Source organism: Myxine glutinosa, chromosome 1 (genome assembly GCF_964187855.1).
Source record: "Myxine glutinosa chromosome 1, kmMyxGlut1.1, whole genome shotgun sequence".
In the NCBI taxonomy this organism is placed as follows: Eukaryota; Metazoa; Chordata; class Myxini; order Myxiniformes; family Myxinidae; genus Myxine; species Myxine glutinosa.
The window spans coordinates 232,207,084-232,227,083 of NC_136261.1; the positions used below are offsets into that span (position 1 = coordinate 232,207,084).

Consider the following 20,000-nt stretch of genomic DNA (forward strand, 5'->3'; position numbering starts at 1 on the left):
TGTTTGATTTTTTTACCTTTTTCTCGTAAAAAAGGCAGGCCTTAGCTTTGGCCTAAAATAAAGCGATTATCGCAAACCTACAGGTAAATACCCAGACAATAAGAATGGAAATTCACACAGCTCAACTGGCTCACAAAGGACGGATAAAAGCCCTCACGAGAATGTTTAATTCCATTATCCTGCAGGAACAGCACGATCAAGCAGCCCAATGCTAAGCACAACAGTGCACATCACCGTACTTCCTCCCCGTCACCATCATGACCAAATCATCTTTGCCAACACATATTCACCACAGAAATGGTCACTGGCAAAAAAAGATTCTCCATGTCCATTGTATTCACATGCGGCCGTCTTATGTCAGAAGTGCTGTCATCCGCAGCAGGTGTGCGGCTCATTCCACAAATCAAAACGATTGTCATTTTAATGGCTGCGGTTGTGCAGTTCCAGCTGTGCATAACACCGACAAAGGGGCTGTAAATGTCTACTGGGCAGATGGTAAGTTTTGCAACAGTTACGCTCTTGTGTTACACAGGGAGGGGAGAACGTAGAATATTATTTGGATGAAAAGTGTGAGGTGGGGATGGGGGGGAAGAGGATGTGGAGAAGATCTTGGAATAATTGCTGCAGTGGCCTAAGAATACGGACAATGTATTTGAGAAGGTATGTTGCCAAATTCTTTATCATTGAAATGATCTTTGGCCCCATAGTGATCATTTTCATGGATGAACTTCACATGTTACATTTATGCAATATTGTGCCAATCTGAATATTTACTAGGTGCAGACCAATATTCGGATTTGGGTTGCCAAAGGACAGTACAGACTAAAAAGGTGAAATAGGATGTATTTTAATGACAAAGACTAAACTAGGTGGTATTCATAGAATACTTACCCTGCGCAGTCAACTTGGTGTGAGCCAACGCTTCTATTTTTTAACGTTTCTTTTTTTTTGATCCAATATGGCTGCCAGACCACGTGAGCGATGACATCATACTTTTATATTCTCGAAATAATTGTTGCATAGATCATGCTCAATAAATTTCAAACTGATCAGACTAAGCGTTGTCCCTGTCGAATTATGACGTCGTAATTATGGCACCAATGACGTCATCGTTAACAACACCTATTTCCCATATGGAGTTATTAGTCCCCTACCGGTCTACACCGGAGGGGACTATAGGTTTGCACACCGTCCCTCCGTCTGTCCGTCAGTCCGTCCGTCACACAAAGAACAGTTTTCCGGACTTTTTTTCTAAACGCTTAATGCTAATAATTTCAAACTTGGTACATGGTTTCCTCATGATAAGTTACAGATCAAGTTCGAACTTCACGACGTTTCGATCATTTTTGACAAAGTTATGGCACTTTGAACTTTGGGAATTCTGATAATTCTGATGATCCTTAACTCAGTGCCATTTTAAGTTTTAATTTCCTTTAAAAAAGATTTTCTCTGCAATAATAGGACCGATTGAGATCAAATTTTCACTGGAGGGACTCGGTCTGGAGAATATTTTAATGGTAATTATGATGTCACAGGTCACGTGGTTCGGCCGCCTTATTGTTTTTCATGAAAACACGAAAACCCCTTTCCCTCTGCAACGGCTGAACAGATCGAGGCCAAACTTTGCAGGCAGAATCGCATACCCGTGACGAACAAAAAAGTCAGCGAGCATGACCATGCGTCACATGGTTTCAGAGTTATGACGTTTTTAATCATGAACCTTTAAAACCGAGCTCCTCCCTCATTTTTGATCCAATCGAGGGGAAACTTCACAGATCTGTTCAGCATGCCAGTCTATCAAAATGTCCTTTAATTGCGATAGAGGACGTGGAATTTGCAATAGGGCACGTGGTTTGGCAGATATCGTTAATTATACGAAAATATAAAAAGAAAAAGAAAAAAGGATATCTCTTGAATCGCTGGTACCTCAGACCGTGAGTTGGTAATTATATAATTCACACAGTGCAATACGTGCAGGCCGCTCAACGGAGCGACCTTGCGGGCTTATCAACGAGGCGAGGCGTGACACACGTGTCTCAGCATACCTCAGATCAAGTTTGAAAACCAGCATCAACCGTGCATAAATTTGCATATTCGATCATTTTTGACAAAGTTATGGCACTTTGAACTTTGGTAGGGGACATGTATTGCAGCACAATACTCAGAATGCTTGTTTACAATGAGCCACGTTTCAATTTTTAAAATGCTGACACGGCACACACTTTACTTTACTGAAATGCATACACAAATGTTATATTTTCATCAAAAATCGTCGGAATTTCGCCAAATCTGTTTTGGTCGTGTGTTAATATACCTCAGCGATTGACAAATCTGAAATCAGAATTTTATTTGAGGTCAAAATGATCCCATGAGGTCGCTCCGTACTTTGCCTGCTCGTCATTTGCAGTGTGATAATTAATTCCATGCCCACTCTAGAAGACTCTTCTTCTTCACGCAATAACAACTTCTAGCTTCCAGACCGTACATACAATCATCTTGAAATTTTGCACACATGCTACACTTAATTACCTCAAATATAACATGAAGTTTTACATCGATCAATGAAGCGGTTCAAGAGTTATAATTTAAAAAAATATTTTCGGTTAATTATTTATATCTGCCAAACCACGTGAACTATCGCAAATTCCAAAAGGTGATTTTAGTAGACTGATATGCTGAACACATCTGTGAAGTTTCCCCTTAATAGGATCACAAATGAGGGAGGAGCTTGGTTTTAAAAGTTTATGCTTAAAAACGTCATAACTCCGAAACGATGTGACACATGACGTCATTCTCGCTGACTGTTTTTTGTTCGTCATGGGTATGCGATTCTGCCTGCAAAGTTTGGCCTCGATCTGTTCAGTCGTTTAGGAGAAAATTGGATTTTAGTGGTTTTTCACTCAAAACAATATGGCGTCCGAACCACGTGACCTACGACGTCATTATAATTTTATTTCTGCATCAATTTATACTGAGAAGATGCTCAAGAAATTTCATCCTGATCGGATAAAGTTTTTTACTTGTCGAATTATGACGTCATAACGGCGCCACCTATGACGTCATCATTCACATATGTTATTCCGCATGGAGAGTTATTTGCAATGAGACCTGTCTCAATTATTTCTGTGCTGCGGTTTTTGAGATAGAGGTGCAGTTTTGGTTTTTCCAAGATGGCGCCCATACCACGTGACCTGTGACGTCATAATATACACTAAAATATTCCACAGGAGGAGTCCCTCCTATGGTGAAAATTTCATGTCAATCGGACCAACGGTTGCCGAGAAAATGAATTTTTAAAATGCAGACACGCACGTACGTACATACGACGGACCGACAGACCCGAATGCTTAACCCTGAATTTTGCTTCGCGAGCGCAGGGTAATAATGTCTGTGACTAGCTGGGCCCATACGGCATCCAGTCTATTTTTAAAGACAGCAACTGGTGGTGCCGGAACCACGTTATAAGGGAGGGCATTCCACAGGTTCACAATTCGCCGGGGCAAGGCCGAGGAGTGGAAGGAAGTTCCTTTGCGCTCGCTGCTTGAAGATTTTCAGGAGGTGTCCACGCCATGGTCAGGACAGTCAGATAACATTAAGTCAGGACAGTCAGAAGAAGAAATCAACCCACAAACTGTTGTCCAGGTGGAGTCATTTTATTCAGATAATCGTCACATTCCGGTAACTGACATATCCCCACATCTTGGGAATTTCTATGTCACTAACATAACTCCATGTCTTGGAATTTCCTGCTCACTAGCATATCTCCATGTCTTGGAATTTCTCAAAGCAGCATATTCAGCAAAATGGATCGCCCGAAACCTCAGCATTTATGATTAATAGCAATGGCTGGAATCACATCTCAAGTGTCTCAACTTGTTCAACAACGATCCTGCTGGCTTTATTGCTCGTCTCGTAACTGCTGATGAAATGTAGCTTCACCACTAGTATTCTGAAAGCAAATTGGAATCAATGAAATGGAAGCACAATCACCCAAAATATTTTGCTCCCAATACTCAACCAGTAAATTGATAGCCTCAATTTTCTGGGGTGACAAAATAATCCTGCTGAAATTGCCTACATGCCTCACAAAACTACAACAACAAGGGAATATGACACCAGCATCACGCAAAAATTATGGCAGGCCATCAAGCACAAACACCAAGGGATGTTAACCAAAGATGGTTCCTCCTTCATAACTATGCACTTGTGTACAAGACCTATGTTATGCAGCCCACCATTTGGGACTGTAGCTTCAATCATCTGGGTACAACGGGTCAGCCTGGACTTGACCTCAAAAATATATGTAAGGTTTTGGACAAAACTTGGTGGACAGGTTGGGTGTGTGCCAAGGACGAATATTGATTCGATTTTGATGAAGATCCAGATCAAAACACAATAATTTAAAAAGTGGTTCTTTACGATCAAGAGAGGACCATAAAACTATATATAGCATGATATCTCAAAAAGTTATGGACAGATTCGGACGAAACGTGGTGGACAGGTTGGGTGCGTGATAAGGACCAATTGATTTGATTTTGGTGACGATCCGGATCCTGATCCAGATACAATAAATTTTTTAATTTTTAAGTGATTCTTCATAATTGAGCGATAGAGGCAAAAACTAAAGTACGAGATTTCAAAACGTTCGGGACGGATTATAACAAAACTTGGTGGATGAGTTGGATAGGTGACAAGAACAAGCCGATTAGATGTTGGTTAAGGTTCAGATGCACAAATGGCCTATCAGTGGGATATAAAACGTAAACTAGTAAGCCTGGTGGAGGTATGCTGACTCTACTAAGTGTCGTTCTAGTTATCAATGGAACACTCTCCTTCCTTAACCCAGTGTAGGCTGAAGTTGCCCAAAGTAGTGCCTTGGGCCAGTCTTGGTCATAATTTTCATAAACGACCTTTCTTAAAAAATCCTCTTCCTTTTTGCAGATGACTTCACATCACATTGTGTCAGACAGAACCCTCGCCCACGATTATGCAGAATGCAGTCGCGCCATTCCCTGCTGATCTGGAACTCATGAGTTGCTAATCTGATAAATGGAACATGTCCTTCAATCCTTAAAAAGTAGTCTCACCATGTCACTCTGGTTTAGATGGTTCGACAAATGAACACCTATACATTTCCACAATTAGCCACTGGAAGAAGTCCAGTTTTGAAATTATCTGCCTTGCCATCAGCCAATCCTTTCCTGAACCAACCATATAATAAAGCTGGCCTCCAAAGGTAACCACAGACGAGGCATCCTTCATCATGCCAAGTTATGCATATTTAACCAGAATTACCCACAAACTACAAGGCATTTGTCTGTAGCTCAAAGGAATGCTAATCTCCCTTTTGGGTCGGTTGCCCATTATCACATCTATAAATTCTGGATTCCGTTGACTCTAAAGATCTCAACATTATTGGCATCTTCTGGGATGAGGCTGTCGCATACACATCTCACATCACAGACAGGTCAGTTGTGTCTCTGGTCTTCACTGCCTCTAATCCAGTCGAGCTCCATCCACTCTCAGCCTTCCAACCCTCCATAATGACCCCAGGATGCACATGTTCTACCAGTAACTCCCTCCTGTTTAAACTTTCAAAATCCAGGCTGACTGCACACTCTTTTGTTCGTTATTCCTCCCATCTATAAGAACTGAATTTCAAAACTTGTTCTATCCCAATCTTCCATCTAAGACTTCAAAGGCAGGCAGTACATCCTAGTCTCATGTTGTCAATCATCGTTACCACCTTTATGGTGAACACAATTATGGTAGTGGGAGTGAAGAGGGAGCAAACACTCCATTACTTCAATAATGGAGATAGTCTGGTGTTGGCTGGTTAAGGTGGCTGGCTTGAGATCTTAGGGTCCTGAGTTTGAGCCCCTGTCATCCGTTGAATTACCACCAGTTGTTAATTCCCAAGTTCGTTGTTGGTTCCCCAAGTCAGTGTTCTGGGCCCTGTGCTTTTTCTGGTCTTCATCAATGATCTCTCTGACTCTTTGGAAAATCCTCTCTATCTCTTTGATGATGACTCCACCCTCTGCCGTTCCATTCCTCATCCCTCAGGTCGGCAGTCTGCAGCCTCCTCACTGCAGACCTGGAAAAAAAGCACAAACTGGTCAAACAAGTGGAACATGTCTTTCAATCCTGACAAATCTCACACTCTTACTAAGTCTCTCCGTAAAGACCGGCTGGACAACCCTCCCATCTACTTTCTCAACAATCCTCTCCAAGAAGTTCTGTCACTCAAGCTCTTGGGTCTCACCATCTGCCATGATCTTTCCTGAGAAAACCACATTTCCAAGCTGGTCTCCAAAGCCAGTCGCCGACTCGGCATCCTCCGTCGTGCGAAGTCCTTCCTTGGCACACCTGATCTCCTCACCACATACAAGGCTTTCATCCGCAGCTCAATGGAAAACTGCTCTCCCTTCTGGGCTGGTGCTCCTGCCTCACACCTAGCTCGGCTTCACGCTGTAGAAACCAAAGCTTTCAGTCATTGGAATCTCTCGCAATGAAGCTAACTCTGAGGGCCTTTCACTCACTCACGGCAGGCAGGTTGGTGGTCTTTCTGTCTTCTACCGACTCCTCTCCGGCCTAGCTCCCTCAGCTCTGTCTGTGCTCTGTCCCCAAAATATTCCTACAGGTCGCACAAGATCTGCCAGCAACCCTCTGGTGAAACTGCCAAAATCAAGACTCTCTATTCACCTTCACTCTTTCATTCCTCTTTTCTCCCACCTCTGGAACAAACTCCCTCACTCTCTTCAATCCCACTCCTCCCTCCAGGTCTTTAAAACAGCTGTTCACAAGCTGCTGCCTCTTCTCTCTGTTCAGACCTTTACAAAAATCACAAGCTGGTCACACACTTGAATATCTGTTCTATCTCCCTCTCAGGACCGTTTAGTAACTCTTGCCCATCCGTCCCCCCACGCCATCCATCTACTTTCTTTACAATCCTCTTGAGGAAGTTCAGTCACTTAAACTCTTTCACTCTCATGATTAGCCACGATCTTTCTTGGGCAAACCAAATTTCAAAATTGGCCCTCAACACCAGTTGCCGACTGGGCATCCTCCGTCATACAATGTTCTTCCTTGGCACACCTGCATTCCTATCCACCTACAAGGCCTTCATCCACAGCTTGATGGAGTACTGCTCTCCTCTCTGGGCTGGCTACCCTGCATCACACCATGCTCAGCTTGATGCCATAAAAACCAAGGCCTTCGAATATCATTGGTATCTCCTGTGCTGAAGCTATGGGCCTATCACAAGACATTAGTCCATAGACTATGGTCCTACTACAAGACAGGTCAGTGGTCTCTCTGTCTTCTACCGTCTCTTTTCTGGTCTTGCACCCTCTGCTCTTTCCGTGATCTGTCCCCACCCCCCCGCCCCCACCCCCACCCCCTCTCCCTCCCCAACGCCCCAGGCCCCAAGTTTCTCTGCAGGGCACACATGGTCCACCATCAACCCCCTTCTGGTGAAATTACCTAAATTCAGGATCACTGGCTCACCTCCACTCATTCGTTCCTCTGCTTTCTCACCTGTGAAACCAACTTCCACATTCTCTTCAATCTCATTCTTCCCTCCAGGTTGTCAAGACAGCTGTTCATCACCATCTCAGATCTTCCCCAATCCAAAACCATGATATTTTCTACCCTCATTAACCTCACACTCCACCCTACCTTAAGCCCCCATCCTTCTAAAGTTCCAGTTTCCCCCTCCTGAATCCATGTTGTCCACCCCATGCGTCATTTCCTGCCCTCATTCGTCTCCACACCCATTGTTTGGCTGTCTTCCTCTATCTTGTTCTTCAATACCATTGTTGTCCCCCCCCCCCCCCCTCCTCCCCCTCGTTCTCCTCTCTCAACTGCTCCTTTAGTCCCGTTGCGTCCTGATTCGTTCAGTGCACTAGCTCTTCCACAAGCCTCGATTCTGTATGCAAAAAAGGAGTTTTTCTGGGATCGGAGCAGTATGTTCAGGAAATAAAATTGGGAAGGCATTGTAGAGGTAATTATACAACGGCTTAATTTGTGAAAGAGCTTTCTTCCACACTTGTATTTTGGAGGCAATGTCATTGAAAATAATTTAGTGATCATAGTTTGCATTCGATTTGTTTGCAACCACAAGAGGTCTTGTTCAAAACAGTGCAGATACATCTGTTGAACTTTATCTGTGGATGGCATCACTGACTGAAGCTAAATATATTGTACATATAATATTACATTGTACATATAAATATATTGTCCTCTGGTTGACAGTAGCCAAGGCCTCATTGACATCAAGTGCTGCCTAATGGCCTATAGAACGACTCTGATACAGCACTTGCTTAAACAGAAGCTAACTGCCATGGCGAACTCTAGCATATTATCTGTTGTGGCAAGCGGACAAACTCAGCTACGATCTCAAACTATTTTTGATTATTCTTCAAGATGTAGACATATAAAATATCCCCAGGTTTTACCAGAGCCTTTTGAATGTTTGTTAAGGCCTTTCAGTAAGATGCCATATGGATCCTTACCACATAAATATATTTTCCAGATAACCACTATTTTTTAATGTAGTTTCAAATAATTATTTGAGCTGGTGCTTCATTCAAACGTTTATCATGGCTGACATCACAAACGTTTGGCAACTTCATAACAATGCTGCTAAGAAATGGAAATCGGCAAACGCAGTTGATGAAAAAGTAGCATTAAGTCTATTAGAGCTGTGGGGCAAGTTTTGATAGTAGGCCACATGGTGTTAAAAAAGCTAAACCCCAATCCAAATGCCTCCGATTTACTCAGTAATTTAAGTTGCAGAACCGTTTATTAATTTAGAATCAAGGTACTTTATGACAATATGCCATCCAATGGAGTGAAACGTTGGAAAGCGTCTGCCTGCTTCAACCTGTAGGGAATGTCATGTATCGTAACCGCATTACAAAAATGGCTGTTGATCTGCAATGGAGGCTAATGCCTAATCCCCTCCAATATCTTGACTAATCAGTTTTTCTACTCTACATTAGTCCTTTGCTCCTTTTATAATTGAAGTGCAGACTTGTATCACAGTTATATTGGAGCTAGAAGATACTGTATGTACCTCACAAGCATGAAGCAAAAAGTGGGGTTAAGCAATTGGGTCACTTTGTCTGTCTGTCTACATACAGTCACGTGAAAAAGTAAGTACACCCCATGTAAAATTTTGACTTTTTCAACATATTTCAACATACAGCTATTTGATCTTCATTTTAACAATATTGACAGATAAAGGTGATATAATATAACAAATATCATGAAACATTTACATTTTGTAGCCCATTGTATAATTTAAATAAACATAAATGCAAATTTCGCATGTGGAAAAAGTAAGTACACCCCTACATTTATCACTACTTCAAATACCGAAAATTAGAATCAGGTGCACCAGCTCAGGTGCAAATGATTAGAACATCATGAGAGAGGATCTTTGGAGGAACCTGTCTTATTTAAACCTCAGACATTTAGTTTGGTTTGCTCTTTGTTGTTGAAGTGTGCGGCGTCACAATGCCCAGATCAAAAGAGCTCTCTGAGGCCTTCAGAAAGAAGGTTATAGATGCCTACGAGTCTGGGAAGGGATTTAAAAAGATCTCCAAACAATTTGAAATCAATCATTCGACTGTCTGGAAGATCATCTACAAGTGGAGAAGATTCTAAACAACTGCCAACTGGTTCAGGCCAGGCCGCCTCAGCAACTTCAGCCCAAGAGCAGACCGCAAGATGCCGAAAGACGTCTCTAAGAACCCCAGAATGTCATCACGGGACCTACAGGTAGCTCTTGCCACTGTTGATGTCAAAGTGCACGAGTCTACCATTAGAAAGAGGCTGCACAAATTTGATCTACATGGGAGGTGTGCCAGGAAGAAACCTTTGCTGTCCAGAAAGAACATCAGGGCAAGACTAAAGTTTTCCAATGAACACCTCGGCAAAGACCAGCACTTCTGGAACAATGTGCTCTGGACAGATGAGTCAGAGGTAGAGCTATTTGCCCACAGTACCAGAAGACATGTTTGACGAAAACCAAAGACAGCATTTGACCACAAGAACCTGATACCAACTGTAAAGCATGGTGGTGGAAATATTATGGTTTGGGGCAGCTTTGCAGCATCAGGGCCTGGGCAGCTCACTATCATAGAATCCACTATGAATTCTTCATTGTACCAGAGGGTGCTTGAGGATAATGTGACGCCATCTGTCGGAAAGTTGAAGCTCAACCGAAGGTGGACCTTGCAACATGACAATGACCCTAAACATACCAGTAAATCCACCAAGGAATGGCTGAAAAGAAAGAAATGGAGGGTTCTGGAATGGTCAAGTCAAAGCACGGATCTAAATCCCATCGAGATGTTGTGGGGGGATTTGAAACGAGCTGTGCACGCAAGAAACCCCTCAAACATCGCACACCTGAAAGAATTCTGCATGGAGGAGTGGGCAAAAATTTCTCCCAGTCGATGTCAGAGACTGGTAGACAGTTATAAGAAACGCCTACTTGAGGTTGTTTCTGTCAAAGTGGGCAATACCACCGATTTTTTTGTATTTTTTTTTTTGTATACATAATCGAGGCTCGTGAAAGAGCTAACATTTAGAGCTAAGGTATTAGAGCCAAGGGTGTACTTACTTTTTCCACATGCGAAATTTGCATTTATGTTTATTTAAATTATACAATGGACTACAAAATGTAAATGTTTCATGATATTTGTTATACTACTGTGTTCAAAAAGTATCCGACCTTTATTTTTCGTGCGTTAAAAAAAAAGAAGCTAGGGAGGCGTTGATTGGTGCACGTATGTAGGCGATCCTAATGCACACGCGTGAATTTTTTCCCACCTGCAGAAGCTGTCATTCAACGGCAGACCGCCGATGGGTGAGGACATCTAAGTGAGCGCCGTCGGATTTTCGTTTTTGACAAAATGACGGAAAAACTTGAACAACGCTACTGCATCAAATTTTGATCGACGCCTCATTCGTCCATTTTGCGACCTCCCTCTCCAAGCGCCGCCATTACGTGCCTTGCCAGCAGCGTTCGCTGCCTTGCTGCTGAAGCTCGCTCAAACGACGCCATAAACCATGCGGTCAGGCTCGAGGAAAAAGGGGCGGGACGCCAAGAACAAGGTGTGGCCTGTCAACCAGCCGTCAAAGGCGTGGCCGGTAAGCCCTCACCAACCAACCAGGGCTGAGGTGAGATCACCGAAGGGCGTGGCTTTTTGGCTGGCGGAGTGATCTTGGCGCGCGTAATATAAGCGCGAACGAAAAGCCCTTTCACAGGACTCGCGTGCACACGGCAGTGGCGAAAGGACTTTGGGGACTACTCAGCGGCGCTCATTGCAAACGATCTTGGGAGGACTTGTTGGAGGCGCGCGCATTACAACAGAGGATTCACTCGCTGGCGCTGATAACGAACTTGAGAGGGGGTGCGTTTAGCACGCTGGTGCAGTTATTACGTACGCTGAAGGAAACCAGCCTCCCCCCCCCCCCCCCCCCCCCGCTATATGTAAGGTCCGCCTGCGTCCAACGATACGCGGAAACTGCCTGCCGGGTTTCGCCTGCGGAACCGGAGCCTGGACTCCATCGCCTGGACCATCTACCTGGACCTTTCACCCTACCAGCTACAATCCCCGTGTGAGTGTGTATGTTTGTCTAGGGTCGTAAGTTAAGACTATAGTGAAGCCTGCCCTGTGTCCTGCTTCTTCTTCTTCTTCCTGTACATTCTTTCCTTTCCTCTTCTTTTTTGGTTTGTAAATAAATTACCTTGTTCTTTCTTGGTTTTCCCAAATCGGATCGCCTCCGTCCTTTCTCTCCATTGAGTACCTGTGGCACGATTAGGAACCGCTATAATTGGGTTTAGTCTTTGTTAATAGCTCGGATCGCGGATTACTAACCGCTCGGCATTATCCATCATATCCATGGTTCGAGCGGGAGTTATTCCCTCGTTTCCGGCGGGCGTTAGTACTTAGGTAGCAGAGAACCCCTAGGCCTGGCAAGCCCTACCTAACGCCGCGCCGGGAAGGACGTTATAGCTTCCAGGACTCGGGACGGCCAGCTAAAAAGACAAGGGGATTAACCCCCCCCCCCCCCCCCCCGCCTTGATAAGGGGAGCGCCGACCCCCGAGATCCGTAACAACATATATATATATATATATATGTATATATATATATATATATATATATATATATATGTGCAGGGGAGGAAAGATAGAGGAAGAAGAAGCGGCACATTTTCCTGTCGGTCCCTGGCGCGCAGTCTTCAAACCTGCAAAGTAATAAATCCAACCAAAAAACGAATTGCTGTACAAAATAACACGGCTTTATTGCCGGACCCCGAGAACAATGGACGCGCCGGTAAATAAATAATGTTCCTAAATCGGGACGTCCCCACACACCTCACTTCAAGTACAAGCACAGGGGAAGAGTGCATCAAGGAAGCCATCGTGTTCTATCGTGGGGGACTTATCTCTGTCTGGCTGTCAGGAATCGTCAGGCTTGAGCACCGTTGTCCAACGCGGCTCCGGTTGGCGCGAAGCAGGACTCCCCGTGCCCCCGTTCACCTGGCCTCGATGCGTCCTTGTTCGCGCTCCACGAGGCCCACCAAGCCACCCGCTCGCCCCGGTCTCATCTGCTGGCGTGCCGCAGGCCTTCCACGCGACTTGAACGGTTGCGTGGAGCTCGCTCCTCTGGCCGTGTCTGGCTCCGTCCACGTGGAATCGCTCGCTTGTCCGGAACCAAGACGCGAGAATCGACGGCAGAGGACATGCACAAAGGCAACAGGAGAAGAAGAGCAGAGCGTACAAATCGAACGTCCGGCTACAAAGGGATCGCAAAACCGAGCCTAGAAGAAGGGGACATCGATGCTGGCGAGCTAAAATGTGACCGTTAGCTATTGTGTCCAGAATCAGAAGAACAAAGGGAGAGCGAGAATATCTCGGTCCACGACCATTTGCTATCGCATCCAACACGAGACCAGAAAAATGTCAGTTCGCAATTCGTGGTCTGGCTCGTCGTCTTAAGTCACCGGCCCTTCCTCGACCAATCACCAGTCCTCTCCCACTCCACCAATCGGCAACTTGCTCAATGTTTCATCGCCATGGGTGTCGTAATGTGCAGCCGCTTCCTGACTGCTCTTCCGGTAAGTCTTTTTTGCGAGAGGAAAATTAGTGTGTATGCGCTAATGGGGATGGATTCCTAATCTACGTAGTGTTCAAAAAGTATCCGACCTTTGTTCATAAAAGATACCCGCATCCAGATAAAGAATTTTTTATAATAATCTCGTTCAAAGTAGTCCCCTTGGGCTGCCACACACTTCTCCCAACGGTTCTGCCAGTCGGAAGCAGCGCTGGAACGCCTCTTTTGGGATGGCGCGCAGCTGGTCCGTCGCATTCCGCATGATGTCTTCTCTGGAGTCGAAGAAGACGGTCAGCATGACTTTGACATTGCTGCGGACCTGCCTTGCTTTTTTTGGCCTCGGGGATGTTGGATGCTTCCATTGTGATGACTGCAACTTGGTTTCTGGGTCGTACCCATAAACCCAGGACTCATCGCCAGTGATCACTGTGTTGAGGAAGCTGGGATCGCTGTTCACAGTCTCCAGCATGTCCTGTGCGATCTCCAAACGGAGTTGCTTCTGCTCAATCGTTAGCAGCTTTGGTACGAACTTCGCTGAGATTCTCCTGAAGCCCAAATCCTCCTTCATAATGGAATGAACGGTGTTGAATCTTGCGGATCGTTTCCACTTGGGAATCGCCAAGCTTTACACAAAATTTGATGCAGTAAGCGTTGTTCAAGTTTTTCCGTCATTTTGTCAAAAACGAAAATCCGACGGCGCTCACTTACATGTCCTCACTCATCGGCGGTCTGCCGTCGAACGACAGCTTCTGCAGGTGGGAAAAAATTCACGCGTGCGCATTAGGATCGCCTACATACGTGCACCATCAACGCCTCCCTAGCTTCTTTTTTTTACGCACGAAAAATAAAGGTCGGATACTTTTTGAACACAGTAGTACGTGTCTATGAGCGTTGCCATATGGGACAAATGGATGATCACAGAGGGAACGGCACACCGGGGAATTATCATAATCCCTACAACTACTTAACATGCCCCGCCCCTTCGTGGTGGGGACACGTATCCAACTTATCCGACATCCGGGCTAGACAGGTCCTCTACTTATTTACATCGAGATGGTTCTTGCTACCCACGATCATCGGAGCACCTACCAATGCAGATCTACCTGAATCTCTATATCCCCCTACCCAAATTTCATAACAATATACATACATACATACATACATACGTGAAGTGCATTCATAAAGTATTCAGACCCCTTCACTTTTTTCACATTTTGTTATGTTGCAGCCTTATGCTGAAATCGTTTAAATTCATTTTTTCCCTCATCAATCTACACTCAATACCCCATAATGACAAAGAGAAAACAGGATTTTAGAAAGTTTTGGAAATTTATTAAAAGAAAAAACTGAAATATCACATTGACATAAGTATTCATACCCTTTGCTATGACACCTGAAATTTAGCTCAGGTGCCTCCCATTTCTCTTGATCATCTTTGAGATGTTTCTACACCTTGATTGGAGTCCACCTGTGGTAAATTCAATTGATTGGACATGATTTGGAAAGGCACACACCGGTCTATATAAGGTCTCACAGCTGACGATGCATATCAGAGCAAAAACCAAGCCATGAGGTCGAAGGAACTGCCTGCAGAGCTCAGAGACAGAATTGTGTCGAGGCACAGATCTGGGGAAGCCTACAAAAAAAATTTCTGCTGCATTGAAGGTTCCCAAGAGCACAGTGGCCTCCATAATTCTTAAATGGAAGAAGTTTGGAACAACCAGGACTCTTCCTAGAGCTGGCTGCCCGGCCAAACTGAGCAATCGGGGAGAGAAGGGCCTTGGTAAGAGAGGTGACCAAGAACCCGATGGTCACTCTGGCTGACCTCCAGAGGTCCTGTGTGGAGATGGGAGAAACTTCCAGAAGGACAACCATCACTGCAACACTCCACCGATCTGGGCTTTATGGCAGAGTGGCCAGACGGAAGCCTCTCCTCAGTGAAAGACACATGAAAGCCCGCATGGAGTTTGCAAAAAAGCACCAAAAGAACTCTCAGACTGTGAGAAACAAGATTCTGTGGTCTGATGAAACCAGAGATTGAACTGTTTGGCTTCCGTCTGGCCACTCTGCCATAAAGCCCAGATCGGTGGAGTGTTGCAGTGATGGTTGTCCTTCTGGAAGTTTCTCCCATCTCCACACAGGACCTCTGGAGGTCAGCCAGAGTGACCATCGGGTTCTTGGTCACCTCTCTTACCAAGGCCCTTCTCTCCCGATTGCTCAGTTTGGCCGGGCAGCCAGCTCTAGGAGGAGTCCTGGTTGTTCCAAACTTCTTCCATTTAAGAATTATGGAGGCCACTGTGCTCTTGGGAACCTTCAATGCAGCAGAAATTTTTTTTGTAGGCTTCCCCAGATCTGTGCCTCGACACAATTCTGTCTCTGAGCTCTGCAGGCAGTTCCTTCGACCTCATGGCTTGGTTTTTGCTCTGATATGCATCGTCAGCTGTGAGACCTTATATAGACCGGTGTGTGCCTTTCCAAATCATGTCCAATCAATTGAATTTACCACAGGTGGACTCCAATCAAGGTGTAGAAACATCTCAAAGATGATCAAGAGAAATGGGAGGCACCTGAGCTAAATTTCAGGTGTCATAGCAAAGGGTATGAATACTTATGTCAATGTGATATTTCAGTTTTTTCTTTTTAATAAATTTGCAAAACTTTCTAAAATCCTGTTTTGTCTTTTCATTATGGGATATTGAGTGTAGATTGATGAGGTAAAAAATGAATTTAAACGATTGCAGCATAAGGCTGTAACATAGCAAAATGTGAAAAAAGTGAAGGGGTCTGAATACTTTCTGAATGCACTGTACATACCCATATCATAAATACCCAATCACGGCTTGACCCACGAGGAAACACAACATTAATTAGAACAGCACTCGGTAGAGCGCATACCTCCGCCAGGCTGAACAGCTTACATTTTGTATCCCCATTGCTCGGTTGTATCTGGATTCGGACCTGAACCAAAATCTAATTGGCTTGTTCTTGTCGCCTAACCAAATTGTCCACCAAGTTTTGTCATGTCGTCCACAACTTAAATATAAATATATATATATATATATATATAAATAATATATCGTTTTTGGCCCCATCACTCAATGGTGAAGAATCACTTTAGGAATTTAAAAAAATATCCTCTCCGGATACGGATTTCACCAAAATTGAATCTTCTTTGTCACACACCCAATCTGTCCATGAAGTTTCGTCTGAACCCATCCACAGACAGCCAGACATGGATGAAAACATAACCTCCATCAACCTTTTGTGGTGGAGGTAATTATGCAAGATGAATGGGAAAAAAAAGGTCACTGGTTCTGTAGGAAGCAGGGGGAGGGCAGGCGAGGCAAACCACACCCTATGAGAACATGCCAGAATGTCTACACAATTGTGTGTGTGGATTCACTGTGCAAACCTAACCTGGGCACCATCAAACTCAAACTTCTGGCACATGTGCTGTGAAACAGTCGTCACACTTATAAATACCTCGTACTAAAACGGGCTCACATTTTCCTTTTGGAAAAATGCATTTTTATAAAAATAGTAACAGTCAAGCTAAAGTGCACCAAAAAAGCACCCATGAACAGCGATTGGCATCAGGTGACCAAGGAAATAGCAAATTAAGCAAATCTTGGTCAGTGAACACAAGCTTATGGATATACTATTCGCGAAAAACAAGCGATTCGGCACACAAAGCAAGTAGCCACGTCGACTGGAGTAGAAGGGCATGTGGTGGGTACACCAATGTTTCCATTTGTTGTTTAAAGTTATTGCCCACAAGAGCTGAAGTACAAAATTTTAATATTTGCAAAAGTTTTCATACACGTAGTTACTTTTCACAAGTGGCAAACTATGAGGAGCTCAGCGTTTGGTTTGTCCCAAGCTAAGAAACTAGTTTAGCTGCCTCATCTAAACCAGTTTGACAGCACCTGAGGAATAAACGTTAAAACTGAAGAGAATACACCCGGAGAGAGACAGGTGGGACAAAAATACAGTACAGCAAAACCTGTGATTCATGAAACACAAACTACGGTATATGCCAACTGCAGGTGTGGCACAATCGATCGATATGCCACACATCTAATGTTGGGCTGCAGGTTACGCAAAGTACAAAGATGCATTTCACACAATCATATTACAAAATGATGGCAACCATTTCAAATGTTCCCACCTCCACCTCTTTTCCTCCTTCTCCGGTTTGTGGAACTGTCTTCGGGAGACGGTTCAATATCACTCTTCCCCTTGAGAGCTTCGACAGCATATGGTGCACCACCACCTCGTGTACCTTGATGCACAACTGCATATTTCCATCCCCCAATCACCAATCCGCGTGATCTGTTCTACCAAACCCAACCCTCTTAATTATACGACCTATTGATTCCCCTCCCCTCGTCCTTCCTGTTTGTTCATTACCTTGCTCATATCAAACTGTGGGGCCCTCTTGTAGGGTCAATAAGTCTGTGGGGTCCGTGGGGTCTTGTGGCGTCAATAAATCTGTGGGGTCCGTGGGGTCAATAAGTTGCCTTTTTACCCTCTGCCACCTTGCTCTCCGACAAGTTTAGATTTTGTATGCAGTACAATAAAAATTAACGTTGCAATATTTATGCCTTGAAACTACAATGCTTTTCGTGTACGCAATACATAAATGGCGCCTCGCTTCCTGGCACATGTGCTGTGAAATATCAGAAGGAACTGGGAGTTTTACTTCAGTAACTATTGCACAAATTAAAATGACGAGAAAGACCTACGGTTGGCAAACAGAACCAAAATAAACACCATCCGAAGGCTTTCAACACTGCCCACAGAACCAAGATGTGCTTTCTGGACAAAACATTCATGATGTTTCCAGTGGTGGCAGGGAGTCCTCGAGGTACGCACGCTCACCTCTGGGCTGTCCACCCTTGGTTTGAATCTCGACCCAGCTATAAATTGTCATCTTGGTGTTTAGCAGGCAGGTCGAGGCATTGATGTGTGTGCGCCTTAAAATGGGCGCCCCGTCTGATCACCTTAGTTGGTGGATGTTAAAGATCCCACGGTGTCCTTCGCAAAGAGTTGCTGAGCTATCAACGGCACCCTGAACGAATTCCAAATTTCTGCTTTAATCTCCAGGAGACACTGCATCGGTGGCGCAGCTGCAGCACAGCAAATAATATGACCTGCACCATGTGATGCATACAAAATAAGAAGAAGAAGACAAAGAATGCAAAACCTTGACCCATTCTAAAAAATTTTTTACAATAGCAATCGGTTTGAAAATAAATTGACCTCAAGAAGTGCCAACGGAACATGCGTTCAAAACGCACCTTTTCTTATATTGACCGATGCCAAAGGTATAACAAGCAATTACAATCCTTTTACAAACAGCACAGAGATTAAGGTACAAGGGGCATTCATAAAAGTTATATGAACAACATCTGCACAATAGTCCAAGTCACATCAAATACAGTACATTTTACGACTGCAGGGTGTCCCGATACATAGTCACTGTGCCCCTCTGTAAATTCTATGCAAATCGTGCAAAGCAGCCCAGCCGTTAATACGTAGAAATGACCAATGTGACGTTTGACGTGGATATTACGTCAGCACTTTACGTTGTTGTAATCCAGTTCTTTTTGAGAAGTGGATTCGGTACTAAGATGGTTTTGCCACTTGAGGCAAGAGTTTCGTTTTGGTGGAACATGTGTTTCATAGTGCAGGTGATTAGTGATGCTCCACATGGTAATTTGTAACACTGTATGGGCGTTAACATATTAAGAAGCCCGAGGAGATGCATTCTTAAGGTGTCCTGCGTAGCAGCACACAGAGCACTGAAGAAACGTCTGCACCTCCATCCATACAAAGTGACATCTGTGCATGAACGGCAAGAAAGAGACTACATCAAGCGTTCTGATTACTGCTGATGGTAGAGACTTTATTACTGCTAATGGAGACGAAATTATGGAAGTCACCTTTTTCGCAGAGGCATGGTTCCATATAGTGTATCTGGCTATGTAAACAGCCAGAACAGCAGTGTTTGGTCAGCAGAAAATCCACACGCGATGTTGGAATCACCATCGCATGATGTGAAGGTTGGTGTGTGGGGCGCCATATCACGCAAGCAGATAAAAAAAATTCCCCCCCCCCCCCCACCAGACGGTGAACTCTGAACACTTTTCCGACTTGATTATTTACCCTTTCATTTGGCAGCTGAATGAAGATGAAATTAGCAGCGCATATTTCCAACAGGACAGTGCCACTGCACCCCGGACCATTCACCTCCAGACTTTTGTCTTTGGGGACCAATGAAAGGCGCTGTTATTAAAGACAATGCCCACAGTCTGAACCAACACCAGGAAGCCATCACCAATTTCATCATCAATAATTCTCAAGCTGAGTTGAAGCGGGTCGTTGCGGAAATACGCAAGGCCATGTGGATACTTGTCTGTGTGCACGTGGATGCCATTTTCTACATTTATTGTCGGTAAAATTTCTTAAAGGTTGTTCAGTTAGTTTGTTCTGTTGCACAATTACTTTTGGGTTAGGATGTCAAAGTACACAGTGACCATTGGGACACCCTGTAAATATACATTGGAAAGAAAATTAATAACAACTAGAAAGAGCAATCAGAGATTGCAGACCCTCGCCATCACGTGTTTTCAGTGGTTTTTAAGGCTTTTGTGTTAAAACAAATATGGCGGCCGAACAACGTGACCGATGGCATCATTATTATTTTTTTCTCCACCAATTTATCCCTAGATGTGTGCCCCAGCCGGTGTGTGCCCCGGTTTAGAATAGGTACACCGTATCCCTGCGTGTCGTAAGAGGCGACTAAAGGGTTGGTGTCAGGAAGGGCATCCGGCCATGAAAACATTGCCTCAAAAAGGAAACCATGA

General features: G+C 44.4%; 1 protein-coding gene across 6 annotated transcripts in view; it reads right to left on the minus strand.

Moving 5' to 3' along the window:
• The window catches only part of ELOVL7 (ELOVL fatty acid elongase 7), a 119,030-nt gene that overhangs the window by 35,713 nt on the left and 63,317 nt on the right, over positions 1–20,000 (minus strand). Inside the window, exon 1 of one of the 6 annotated variants that reach the window (XM_068098774.2) lies at positions 17,300–17,465. The exons of 4 other annotated variants lie outside the window; for them this stretch is intronic. The gene's annotated coding sequence lies outside the window, so the exon portion shown is untranslated. Of the gene's footprint in view, positions 1–17,299; positions 17,466–20,000 lie in introns of those variants that run through there. One more of the 6 variants, XM_068098775.2, reaches the window with a different exon arrangement.